The sequence below is a fragment of the Antechinus flavipes genome, chromosome 2 (genome assembly GCF_016432865.1).
Source record: "Antechinus flavipes isolate AdamAnt ecotype Samford, QLD, Australia chromosome 2, AdamAnt_v2, whole genome shotgun sequence".
Classification (NCBI taxonomy): Eukaryota; Metazoa; Chordata; class Mammalia; order Dasyuromorphia; family Dasyuridae; genus Antechinus; species Antechinus flavipes.
Window position 1 is genome coordinate 673,789,436 of NC_067399.1, and position 9,753 is coordinate 673,799,188.

Genomic DNA, 9,753 nt, shown 5'->3' on the forward strand with positions numbered 1-9,753 from the left:
TACCTCAGGAAAAAAAAAAAAAGAAAAAGAAAGAATCCCCTCAAGTTTCCCCTTCTGGAAGGAATTTTTTCCAGTACTTCCTCCAAGGGCCTTCCCAGCTCACATTCCCTTCTGTTTCCTCGGCAGAAATCTTGTAGGTTCCTAGCCCTTTGCACAAGACCCGGGGATTTTCTGCTTTTCTTGGTACCTCCAGGGTTGACCGACCGACTGACTGACTGAGAAAGCGCACTGTGTAGAGGTCAGGACCCTAACTTTCCTCACTGAAAATCCGGTAAGGGGCTGGGAAGGGGGAGGGACCGTAGCAGGGGAAGGGGGAGGGACCGTAGCAGGGGGCGGTCCCAAGCTGAGACAGAAAATCAGCATCACAGATTCATGAATTGGGAGGAACTTAAGGCCTCCCAGTCCCACCACAAACAATCTCCTTAAAAATAATCTCAAGCCCTCAAGTGTGGAAATCCATATAGAAGAACGGCACGGGTTTAACGTCTACTGGATTATTTGCCGTCTGAGGGAGAGGGTGGGGGGAAGGGAGGGAGAAAAAACTTGGAACACGTGGTTTGCGAGGGTGAGTGCTGAAAACCATGCAAGTGTTTTAAAAAGAAAAAGAAAAAAATTTTCATTAAAAAAATTAAAAACAAAAATAAAAATCACCTCAAAGGTCCTTCTCATCTCTGAGATTCTAGAATGGGGCAGGGGGAGGAAGGAAATGGGGAAGAAACAGAATACAAGGGACAAGAACGAATGCTAAATAGATTGGCTGAGTGCTCTACGAATCTTATCTCATTTGATCCTCACAACAAGCCGGAAAGCAAAAGCTGTTGTTAGTCCCATTTTATAGATGAGGAAACGGAGGTTAATGAAGTTGCCCCGGGTCACACAATTAACCGTCTGAGAGGAAATCCGAACTTGGCTCTTCATGACATCAGGCCCCAGCACTCTACCCACTAGGCAACCCAGCTGTCACTGTCTCAAAGCCAAGAAACTTTTGCATCTATTTACCTAGTCTATCAATAATTACAAATCTTGCTTAGTGGATAACTTGTCTTCATATTCACATCAATATTTTTAAATATTTTATTAATAATTCCTGGAACTAGACTGGCCTGGGATTTTACTGGCGTGGAGAACTCTCGGGGAGGAAACTCCCTCTAGATATTCAGCTGCTGGTCTCGGGGTTGCCAGGGGTAGTGAGACTGGCCCAGAGTCACATGGCCGCCATGATTCTTGCCCTTCGGGAGCTAAGCTGCGGCAGCCGCAGAGGGCTAGGAACCTACAAGATTTCTACCGAGGGAACAGAAGGGAATGTGAGATGGGAAGGCCCTCGAGGAAGGACTGGAAAAAGCTTCCTTGCAGAAGGGGGGACCTGCGGGAATTCTTGGAATGGCAATTTAAGAGGGAGTGAATTAAAACCTGAACTAGGTGATCGATGAGAAAGTAGCCTCAAAATCTGGCAGCGGATTGGATGTGGGGGATGAAGGAGTCAGAGTAATGAGCAGAGGGTAATATTGAAGTTCTCAGCAAAAGGGAGGGGAAGGGGAGTAGGCAAGTATCTATTAATTACTTAAGTGAGGCTGTCCCTCAATTAAAATAATTACTGCAGTCCTTGTTAGAGCCTTCTGAGGTTTGCAAAGCACTTCATAGATATTATCTCACTTGATACACATGTATGTATATCTATGAAGGAGGGAAGATGAGTCTTAACCCCATTTTATAGACAGGGAAACTGAGACAAGGAACACTGAAAAATACCCACCAAGTATCAAATCTAGCAGTCTCCTGACTCTAAGACATGTAGCTCTGTATCTTTCCAGTGCCTTTTCTGTCCTCCCTTAGAAAACAAGGGGTTGGGGGCACCCACAGCCAGACTTCCTCAAAGACCTCCACCAAGTCCAGCGGAGACGGTACCAGAATGCTATGGGGCGAGTGAATTTTTCACAGTTGGAGCCCACTGAAAGTCACTTTCCCCAAGAGATAAGAAGCCTCCCCAGATCCGCCACACAAAATGCCGGCTAACTGAGGAGTAGGGGGAGTTTCTACTGAAGGGTCAACCCCCAGGAAGCCCAATACTAGCTCCCAACCTATCTGGAGAGTGAATTCTGCTTTTCCTACCTTCCCTCAACTTACTAGGAGAGCAATCATGTGCTTAGACATAGACACAGACACACAGACACAGATATAGACACAGACATAGAGAAAGACACAGACACAGATATGGACATAGACACAGATACAGACATAGAGAAAGCCACAGATATAGACATAGACATAGACACAGACATAGATACAGATATAGACACAGACACAGACATAGACATAGATATAGACACAGACACAGACACACACCCTCGGACAAGGGAAGGGCTAGAATTATTATAAGACAATGATATCCTGATGACTATGGGACACAGTTGGCAAAAAGGGAAGAATCATTTCCCAGACCAAACCATCAGTCTATCCACCTTGCCCACGTGAGCCCCAAGATTTGCAGGGACCACAGGCTCTCTCTCCATGATCCCCAGAGCCCTCACCTTCGGGCAGCTGCTATTCCCTGCAGAGTCATTACTTTATCTAATTCAATCCAACTGAACAAGCACTGATTAAATCCCTAAGCCCTACTATGTGCTAGGCATGAAGGATGCAAACCGGGGTAATCACAGGCCTGCCATCCAGGGAGTCCAAAAGCCCAGAGTTTCTTATTTCTCACAATGCTGTTCATGACTCCATGTGGAGTTTTCTTAATAAAGACACTAAAGTAGTTTGCCATTTCCTTCTCTCACTCATTTTACAGATGAGGAAACTGAGGTAAATAGAATCAAGTGACTCGCTCGCTACTGTTTGAAAACCTTTTTAAAGATATTTTGTCTAAGAGGCGATACCACGGGGGACTGCCAGGGTTCCTAATTTTTTGGGTTAAGAGGTCATGACTTTGGGGAATCAGTGTGTCAAGTCTATGTACCCCCTTCTCAGAATCCCATTTCTAAATGCACAAAATAAAATGCATGGGATGACCAAGGAAATTCATAATGAAATATAGCTGCCAAAATGTTTTCACAAGCTCATAAACCCCTGGTAAAGAACTGATGTGATAGAAGCTGGCCTGATGTGTGTGTGTTCGAGTCTAGCTTGTCACATGACCCCGGCCAAGTCCTTCCATCTCTCAGTGATCCCAAAGTTCAAGGTTCACCCATCTGGGTCATCCATGCAAGTCCAGGGCCAGACCCTCCCAAAACATCTTTCCTCCTTTAACCGACCAGCAAACGATTATTAAGCACGTCCAACTTAGCCGACGCCGTGCCGGACACTGGCGAGACAAACACGAAGAATAAACAATCCTCATCTGGAAGGAGTCCTGATGACTCTGACTGAGCCTGTTTCTAACCTATGGGAGACGATGGAGTACAGTGAGAAAATAATGGATTTGAAGCCAAAGCCCTGGTCTGAACTCTGGCTCCGCTTACTCCCCATGAGATCCCGGGCCAGTGACCAGGTCCCCGAAGCCTCCGTTTTCTCATCTGTAAAATGAGATCCCTTCCAGCTTGAAATTTTTGACAACAAGAATAACTGCAAATTCACACAGAAGTCTGAGACTTGCAAGAGCCATACATAAATAATGTCATTCCATCTTCCCAACAGCCTCGTGGCTCAGTCCTGTCCGACCCTTCGTGACCTCATTTGGGATTTCCCTGGCAGAGATGCCGGAGGGGTTGACCGTTTCGTTCTCCAGTGTTCCCATTTTACAGATGAGGAAACTGAGACGGGTTAAATAAATTGCCCAGCGTTACACCGTGCTAGGGAGCAGTCCGGGGGGGATGCTAGGCAAGGTAGGGACAGGAACTGTGACAGATGAGGAGAGCTACGAGTGATATTCACGTGGGACAGTCCTTCCGTCTTCAGTGAGGAAGAAATAGCATTAATTTGAACACTGCTATCTGGAAATAAAAAGCAGGTGGTACAGTAGAGATTGCTGGGCCTGGAGTGAGAAGACCCGAGTTCCAAAACAGCTCAGATATTTACCAACTGCATATATAACCATATAGTCATATATAACCTGTCTGCCTCGGTTTCCTCATCTGTAAAACAGGGAAAATAATAATAGAAAATAATAGGATAATAAAAATAGCAATAATAATAATAATAATGACAGGTGCTATTACTGGGTTGTTGTAAGGCTCAAATGGAAATAATATTTGTAAAGGCCTTTGCGCTGCCTCTGGCACATGCTATAAATGCAAGCTACCATTTTTACTAAGCCAAACATTTATGCTCCAATTTTAAAACAGCTCAATCAACCAATATTCATGAAGCACCCCTAAGTGCCAAGTATTGTGCTAAATGTGGGGACGAAAAAAGAGGCAAGACAGGCCCTGAACTCGAGGGGCTGACGATCTAAAGGGAGGAGATGATCTGCAAATAAACATACAACAAGCGAGCTCTAAATAAGAGAAATAGGAAATAAGGAACAGCGGAAAGGCTTCCTGTGGGACTTGAAGGAAGGCAGGGGGGTCGAGGAGGAAAAGCATATGGGACAGCCACAGAAAATGGCTGGAGTTAAGGTGGAGAGGCTCGATTGTCAGGTCACTAGAATCGTTAAGGAGAAAGAAGAAGCCTGAGAAGGTAGGAAGAGGCTGGATTATCAGAGGCTTTTGGAAGGGGGCATCGTATTGGAGGTAATAGGGAGCCATAGGAGTTTAAAGAAGAAAAGTCCAACGTGATCAGATCTGCTCTTTAAGAAAATCAGTTTGTGAGGGATGGCCATCAGTTGGGAAATGGCTGAGTAAGGTATGGTTATGAACAAGTTATATGAATGTTATGGAATATTAATTGTTCCACAAGAAACAATCGGTAGGAGGATCATAGATCAGATCGCAGGAACTGATGCGGAGGGAAGTGAGCGGAACCAGGAGGTCATCGTGCACGTACATGTACAAGGATCAATTCTGATGTGATGAGGTGATTCGGGCCAGTTCCAATGATATGTGATGGAGAGAGCCATCTGCACCCAGAGAGGACTATGGGGACTGAGTGTGGATCCCAAAAGAGCATTTTCACCTTTTTGGGATTTTTCTTTGCATTTTATTTTCTTTCTCATTTTCTTTGACCTGATTTTTCATGTGCAGCACGATAATTATGATAATATCTATAGAAGAACTGTACGTGTTTAACATATATTGGAATACCTGCCATCTAGGGGAGGGAGTGGGGGGAAGGGAAGAGAAATAATTTGGAACACAAGGGCTTGCAAAAGTGAATGCTGATGTACACATATATTGTATTTAATATATACTTTAATATATTTAACATGTATTGATCAACCTGCCATCTAGGGGAGGGAGTGGGGGAAGGTTTGGAAATTGTCAATGCGGTAAATTACCATGTTGTAAATGCTGTACGATGCTGTAAAATTACCCGTGCATAGAACTTGTAAATAAAAAGCTATAATAAAAAAAAAAAAAGTGAAAGTTGAATTGTTGAAAAGTGAGTGTTGAAAACATACGCATGTGTTTTGAAAATAAAAAAAACTCTCTAAAAAATTCAAAAGAAATCAAAAGTTAATGAGTCTGGTGGCTGAATGGAGGACGGACTGAAGTAGAGGGTGATTTGAGGCAGCTAGTCCCAACAGTCCAGGCACGGGACGATCGGAGCTTAGTCTGCACCAGAGTGACAGTCAGAGGAGAGAAGGGGACATAGAGGAGACACAGGGCAAAGGTGAAATCCACGGGCCTCGGCAACAGGTTACCTGTGGGGAAGGAGTAGGAGAATGAGGAGTTCATAGGCTGTGGGACTGACAGTCACAGGGAAGCTAGAGGGGGAGGTGAGGGGAAAAGCTACCTATTGGACATCCGGTTTAAGATGTCCGAAAGGCAGTAGATTAGAAGTCAGCACAGAGACTGGGGCAGGTTGGGTAGATCCAAGAATCGCCATCACGCAAGGTCATTAAATCCATGGGAACCGAGGGGACCACCAAGGGAAGTGGTACGGGGCGACGCTTCTTAAACTGTGAGTCTCGACCCCAAATGGGGTCGAGTAAATCAACCTCAAAAACTTTGGCAACAGTAAAAAGTAGCAGACGTTCTGCCAAGATTTAATTCTTTAGGCAAAAATAAACACGCGCATTTAGTATTTACCATACAAATTTGCTTTCTTTTTTAATAAATGGTAGAATTAAATATATGCCAAAGAATCGCTTTAAAATACATTTCTTTGTGATTTATGATCAGTAAGCTTTAACTTATATACCTATTGTACATAGGGTCACATCAAAATTTCTCATGCAAAAAGGGGGTGAGAGTGGAAAAGGCTTTTAGAGACCCTGATAGAGAGAAGAAGGAATCAGAGCAGTGGACGGTAAGCCCCTTGAAGGCAGGGCCTGGTGGGTTGTGGATTTTATAATATAATTGTTCTTAGGTCAAGTTCAATTTTTCATGACCCCATTTGAGTTTTTCCTCAGCAAAAAAGGCTGGAGTGCTTTCCCATATTCTTCTCCAACTCATTTTGCAGATCGGGAAACTGAGGTAAACAGGGTAAGTGACTAGCTCAGGGTCACACAGCTCCAAAGTATCTGATCCTTCTTGAACTCAGGAAGATGGCCTCCTGGCCCCAAACCTTACCCACCGTGACACCTATTAAATGCTGCATCTGACAATCGGCACGTTGCCGAAAAAGGGACGATTTAGAATCCTTCCTCACCCCGTCCCAAATCAAAAGCACAGAAGCAAGAGCGGCTGGGATTCTGAGGTTCAGGAAAGTCGACCTCGCCGCCTTCTATAGGGAGGCCCTGCCTTCTCAAAGCAAGAGATGGGCCCAGAAACACAGCGGCCAGGTAGGAAAAGACAATGAAGATGCTGAAGGAGATACGGGAAGGAAAGAAGTGAATGAAGCTGAAAGCCCCGTGTCCTGGAAGTCACGGGACTCGGGTTCAAGTTTAACTGCTGCTCCATGTCCTTGCCTCATCTCTAGAAGGAAGTCATCCAGAGAGTCAACAGGGATTTATTAAGCACTTGCTGTGTGCCAGGCACTGCTGAGCACTAAAGATGGATCCTATGAAAAAAAAAGGAGGAAAACAACTATGTATATCCAAGAGATAAAATGAGGAATACGGGAGGCAAGCCTCGGTGAAAAGCTGGCAGGGAGGGGCAACCAGGAAAGGCCCCTGGAAGAAGGGGAGTCTAGAAGGAAGCGATTGGCCTGGGTGATCTCCATGGTTCCTTCCTGTTCTAAAGCTATGATGTGAGTCTCAGTTTCCTGCCCTGCAAGAGGCCTTGTACTATCTGTAAATGCTAGAGCCCCCTTTCTAGCTCTAATTCTACGGTCCTTTAAAAGCACCTGGCCTCAGTTTCCCCTCTGGAAAATGAGGAGGCAGTGGCCCGGATGACCTCTAAGGTCCCTTCTAGCTCTAAGTCCTGTAACAGGCCCCCAGTATTGACTGCTTTGATTTAAGGCAAAGGGCTCTGGGAGTGCTGATAAAAACCCGCTCGGGCTGCCTTTCGGGGCGGCATCCCCGGCGGCACCACACCGCACCACGCCACCGCGCCACACCACAGTAGGCAAAGGGAGGCAGGCAGTCTCGGTGCTGGAAGGTTGCCACCTGCTGAATCACCAACATCTCTGGGCTTTCCTTGGCTCGCTCCCATCCGAGGACTGACCAGACAGCAGGGACCCATCCCCTCCCCTCGCCCCCACCAGCCTGGGAAATCTAATAACCTGGCCGCCTGATACGGGCCCTCATTTACCAGTTTGCAAATAGAAAAACTGGAGGGGGAGGAGGAGGAGGAGGAAAGGGGAAAGAAAACCTGCTCCTGCCAAGCTCCCAGTGCTCCCTTCTCCCTCCTTGAGGTTCTTCCCCCCTGGCAGACCAGGCTGGGCACGAAACGTTCCAGGAGGGCCCACACCTCGCCCAGCACCGGCCCCTTCCACCCCAAGCAGCGAAGCGAGCCCACGCTGGCCCGAGTGCAGGCCGAGAGAGGCCGCCCAGCTTCCCCGGCGGAGGCACAAGCCGGGGGCAGGCCTCGAGGCCGGCTGCGGTCTCCCGAGCGCCCGCCCTCCCGGGACTCCAGCCCTCCCCGGGGGTCCCTCCGGGCCAGGGGCCGGAGGCTCTGCCAGCCGCCCGCCAACATCTGGCCCCCACTTGGCCACCTCCCCGGCTTCCCCTGCTCCTCTCCAGCCCTCGGCAGGATTTGGCAGCCGGCGGAAGGCTGCGAGAAGGAAGGGGTTAAGCAGCGTCAGACCGAGGCGGGTGGGGAAGCCTATCAGCTCCCGGCCCCTGGTGCCGAGTACCCCCAAACCCACCTCACTAACGCCAGCCTCGAGCCGAGTTGGGGCTGCAGGAGGCGGGGAGGTCGAAGGAGCGGGCTGGCCCCGGGGCAGTGCCCTTGCCAAGAAGCCCTGCCCCACCGAGCGGATCCTCCCCACGGCGGGCGGCGGCAGGGGGCCGAGAGGGCAATCGAGGACCTCGGGGCGGCCACTGCGGCCAGGCCCGGCTGAGGGACTCCCGGAGCCGGGAGGAAGGGAGCCAAAACCCCGGGATCCTCCCTGGTCCGGCTAGGCCTTCTCTCCCTATCGCCACCCACCCCTCCCCTCAAGCGTGCAGCCAAGCCGGCCAGGATCCGCCTCCGAGGCCCGGGGGTGTGTGTGGGGTAGGGAGAATCGGAGCACAGCTTCCTCCCTCCCCCGCTCCCTCCCCACCTGTTATGGCGAGGGGGGAGGGGCAGTGGGACGCCCCCCTCCCCGGACCAGGCTGCCCCGGGATTGACCGAGTGAAAATGTGCTCCAGGGGGCGTCAAACGGGCCAGGGGCTAGCGCCTCTCCACACCCCGGAGTCGAGAGGCTCGGGGCTCCATCTTTCGGGGTCACGGAGCTCGGAGCAACTCAAACACGCAAGGGTACGGGCAAAACCTTCGAGCTGGATCTCCTTAAAAAACGCCCGCCCCTTCCCCCCTCCCCGCCACTCCACACTTCTGCCCCCCACCCCCACCCCCGCCAAGCAGAGCTGCCTCACGCTCCCGGCTCTTAAGGCACGCATCACCTCCCCAAAGGTGTCCACTAGCAGGTCTCCCTCAGCCTTCTCCCCGCCCTCAACACCCTCCGGGGACCGGACTTGGCGAGCAAGACGCCGGGCGGCCAACCCCACCCCCATGCCCCAGTTTGGGGATCCCAGCCCCCCTCCCCGGCGAGTCTCCCAGCGTAATCGGCGGCGAGGGAGGCGTGTGGCCAAGCCCGGGGGCCCCTCTGCCCCTTCGGCGGCCGGGGCAGAACGCCCGCCAGCCCCGTCCCCGGCCGTCTGGCCGGAGCTGCTACAGTGTATCCTCCCGTACCCCCCCTCCCGTTACAAAGTAGCGAGTTCTTTCCCAGCAGCCCGGGACTCACCGAACTGGGGACAGCCGCTGGCTCTCGCTGCCTTCCGCTCGCAGAGTGCGGGGCTCAGCCGGGGACCCGAATCCGGGAAGCCCGCAGTACTCCGAGTCCGGCTCGGCTCCGACCTCCCGGACCTCCTCGTCGTCCTCCAGTTCCCGGCTTCTTCCACCCCCTCCTCCTCCTCCTCTTCCTCCTCTTCCTCCTCCTCCTCCTCTTCCTCCAGCTCCTACCCTTCTTGCTGGCGGGGGGGAAAACCTTCCAGTCCCTGCCTCCCCTTCTCCTTCTCCTTCTCCTCCTCCCCCACCGCCTCCTTCCCCCACCGCCTCCCTCCCCCTCCTCCGGCTGCTGCCTCGGTAGTGCGAAAGCTTCCGACTTGCAGCCCAAGCCTTGCCAGAGCTGAGC

At 50.6% G+C, this 9,753-nt stretch overlaps 1 protein-coding gene across 2 annotated transcripts in view; it reads right to left on the reverse strand.

The window, feature by feature from the left end:
• SGMS1 (sphingomyelin synthase 1) overlaps nt 1-9,538 on the reverse strand; it is a 187,259-nt gene extending 177,721 nt beyond the window's left edge. For both annotated transcript variants that reach the window (XM_051982644.1, XM_051982642.1), the window contains exon 1: nt 9,364-9,538. The gene's annotated coding sequence lies outside the window, so the exon portion shown is untranslated. The remainder of the gene's footprint in view (nt 1-9,363) is intronic.
• Between the last annotated feature and the right edge of the window lie 215 nt (nt 9,539-9,753).